We start from the raw sequence: 4,006 nt of genomic DNA on the forward strand, positions 1-4,006 counted from the left end.
CTCTTCTTAGTGTGACTTTCAGAAAGGGGGGTGGGGTGGGGTGGCTCTTTCTCTCTTTTCCTCCACAAGATTTTAGGGTTTTGATTCCCACCCCAGGGCCAGGCTGCTCTGATTCCCCGCGCCGGCTTCTGTTTCAGTAGTCTGTTCTGTCTGAAGGGATGCGCTCCTCTCTCACCCTCTCCCCATCCACCAGTAGACTTTTGAGTCTTGATCCTCTCCCGGCCAAGGGAGCTTTGATTTGCAGACACCTCTCTACATGATGCCTCACCTTCTCCTCACTACTTAGGGTGGCGGCGGCCTGCATTTCTCAGTGTTGTTCTTCAGCACCCTGTCATAGTCCTTGGGGCAAGTTTCTGTTCTTAGGTGGCCCTTATCCTTCATGACGTCTTTCCCCCCTTTCCGATTCCTTTTCCCTCTTCCTTTTCTTCCCTTGTGCCCCCTAAATACAGTTGCACGTAGCTCATGCTGATTCCCCCTTTCTCGCCCTTGTTGATTCAAGCAGAGCAGGCCCAGCAGTCCTTTCCCCCACTTCAGAGGTGACTTTCTGAACACCCCCGCCTTAGAAAATATGTTTTGATTCTCTGGATGGTAGGGCTTTGTGGGCGCCTTTGTGCCTTCCTTGATTCTCCTGCTGGAGTGATCCAAAGCATCTGCCTTCAAGGAACACCCCCCCTCCCCCAAGCGTGTCCGGCATTAATCTGGAATGAAGCCAGCTCAGTTGCCGCATCTGGATCGCTCCTGGCTGCTGTGCAGAAACCTTCCTCCTGGAGAGCACATTTGGACTAAGCCCCTCCTTCGGTCCAGGAGTTGTGCGCATCCTGCATTGAGTGACACTGGGGCCCTTTATGTGACCAGTATGGGGCGGGTCAGGGGGGTGTTTATTTAAGCCTCCCACTGGTGCAACTGCTACTTGCCGTTTGCTGGGCAGCTTTGATGACTCTTCATGTTACCTTCAGAAGGAATCCCAAATGCTCACTTCCCACATTTTGCTCTCATTGGAACATCAGAGAAGCGTCAGTGGTGAGTGTGACCTTGCTGTGGGACAGAGCAAATGTGGGCGAGACTGAGTGCCGCTGAAACACTTGCTGCCGGTCACCTTCTGTGTGGAGCCACAGAAAGTTTGAACTATTTATGCCTTTCTTTCCTTTCTTTTTTTTTTGGATAAAGGCTCTGGCACATACGTTTCTTGCGTTTGAATAATACTTGAAGCTGAGCGTTTGTCAGTGTGGCCTGTGATGGGGAAATGCTATGCAAAAGAAAAGGGAGAGAATCTGGATCAGATGACTTATCCCTGCCCTGGGTGACCCTTACGTAGTTTGTTTCTTGGTGCAAGATGAGCTAGTACTGGTTTGCTCTGTGGAAGATTGAAGACAAGAACTTAAAAATACCTTTTTGCATAGCTTTTGGGCTTCTAAGTGAAACTTCTAATTTATTATTTGCCAAATGAACTTTGCTGTTTCAGCACTGAACAAGTGTTGTGCATTGGAATGGTGCCTTGAATTATCTTGCTTTGCCAGGCACAACACATCTCCTGTGAAGCTTCTTGCCAATCTGGAAGATCCTTGTCTTCTTGCCTTGGGGATACCTGCCTTTCAATACTTTATGGGTCAGCAGCCTGGAAAAGTTCTTGGGGACCAACGGAGGCCGAGTCTGCCTGCCCTGCACTTCATCAAGGGAGCAGGGAAGAAGGAAACATCCAGGCATGGGGGGCCCCACTGTAATGTTTTTCTGGAACATGGTAAGGAGCATCATTTTTGTTTAGCTTTGATGTGTTCTTTGTACGGAAACAGAATCTCTTCACATTTGCTCAGTGGTTTTAATCAGTGTTTTGCAAATACAGCGAAATCTTATTCACTGAACAGCTATGGAAGAATATTGATGCTTGGGATCTTTGAGTAGCTATAAGTTTGCATGAATGGATGTGTTCTTTAAACGTGGTGTGGGAAACCAGATGATGAACTTGAGATCGGAGAGACAGATACTGGGAGAGGACCTGCTGAAATCCTATAATCAAGCGCGTGTTACAAGTACTTCCAAGAACAGGAGGGCGTTTCCATCATTATTTAATCGGCACGTCTAATCCTGTGAAACTTTGTGTGTTGCAATGCAAGGGAAAAAATGTCTGGAGTGGTGGTGTCCAGATGTCCTTCCTGCATGGCCTTGTGTGCTAAGGAATCCATTAAACCCTTGCTTGCCGCAGGGGATTGAAACAAACATTTTAGGGTCCTCACAGAGTTCATATGGGGAGCTAGCCAGGTCTGGTGGGCAGTATCTCTGCCCTCTCATGAACAACAAGAGTGCATTGAAGGAGAACATGGATGATGCAGGACAAGCAGGGCCCAGGTCATAGTTAGGAGTGGTACAATACAGCCACCTTGCTGAAACGAAGCCGCCTGAGTCTGGTCACTTGCCTGGATGGCCGGCCTCCATGGAGACTTACACATGCCCCCTTGAGTTCCCTGATGGAGGAAAGGCGGGTTGTGAATGTAATTATTCATTATTTAAAAGATTTTAAAGAGAGGCTCGCCTGCCATTATTGACCTGCTAATTAAGGAGAACCCCGATAAGCTCCTTAGAAGTTTCCTCAGAACATGGTCTAAAATAAGCTGGTTCAGATTCTAATTGGGGTGGGGAGCATGTGCTTGAGTAACTAAAAGAAGAAGTTTATTAGATTTAAAAGTGAGTTGGGTGGAATTGTGTGGCTGGTGTTTGTAGAATGCTTATCAGCAGATTTTGGTATCACTTTTCATGAGTTTGCAAGGAGGGATTTTCCCCTACAAAAGTTATCAGACCTCCTTGTGACGCCACTTGAAACAAGTTTAAGCACGCCTTGTGGGATGACTCCTTGAATTAGCCCAACATAGCTGCTGATCAGCACAGCCTTTCCTCCAACTCTCTCATGTCCCTGATACTGATTCCTCTTCCTTTCAACGGAGGCGTCAGGACTTGGATGTGGCTGATGCTGGGTCCTGAATGGGATGGATATGTGGGAGGGACTATGGAAGCATTCCTGGTCATGTATGGTGGCGAGGCTGGTTGGTGGAGGCTCGGGATGGCATCTCTGACTGACTGCCGTGTTGGTGACCGTGTTGTATGCTGTTTAAAAGTGTATGCTGTTTAATGGGTCTCTGACCGTAATAAAAATGAATGAATGAATGGTGATCGGGAGGGATTTTTCCCCAGACTGCCTTGGTGGGCAGGGCTCAGGAATTCAATAAAGGGCACACTTGAACTGATGGGGGGGCGGGGTCCTTACTTGCCCCGTTCATATCTAAAGGTGGGGAAAGTCTCTGTTTTTTCAAAACAGGAATATGATTCTCAGAATCTTTTCCAAAGTCGTTCCTTGTGAATATGCTTCTAGAACCTGAGATGCGTGTTGGACCAAGGCTTTCTGAAATGTGTGTCTTGGTGAAACAGGCACATTTATCCTTCTTCAGTCATGCTTGCGTGTCTCTCAAGATTTGTGTCTGTGTAAAGTCCTGTTGAAAGCACCTTTTCTTTTGCCCTGTGCTCATTTGGAGTTATCCTGAGGTGAGTGCATGCTGCTGCTGCTGCTGCTACTGTAGTGTCTTTTTCAGGATGTGGTAAAAGTAGTGATAATAAAGGTTAGTGTTTATGTGTCACTCGAGGCATGTGCAGACTCTGAGTACTTTGTGTATGTACACCATCTTGTTAATTCTTACCACAGTGTTGTAAAGTAGGTTACTATTGTAATCTCATGTTTTAGACTGGAGCTTTTCTTATAGCCACCTGGTGAATCCGTGGCACAAAGGAGATCTCAATTGTTTTTCCCAGCCTGTGAATCCCAAAGTGGGAAGAACACCAAGGGAAAGGGGGAAGCATAAAGCACTTGAAGATCATCTAAGTGTTGCCAGTCTGTCAAATCCATAACTTACCAATATGTGCAGGTTACCTAACAGAAGAAGGGGACGGCAAAGGATGAGATGGCTAGACAGTGTTACCGATGCAACGGACATGAAATTGAGCAGAGGACAGCAGAAGACAG

The sequence above is a fragment of the Gekko japonicus genome, unplaced genomic scaffold, assembly GCF_001447785.1.
Source record: "Gekko japonicus isolate JY-2015 unplaced genomic scaffold, Gekko_japonicus_V1.1 scaffold3097, whole genome shotgun sequence".
NCBI lineage: Eukaryota > Metazoa > Chordata > Lepidosauria > Squamata > Gekkonidae > Gekko > Gekko japonicus.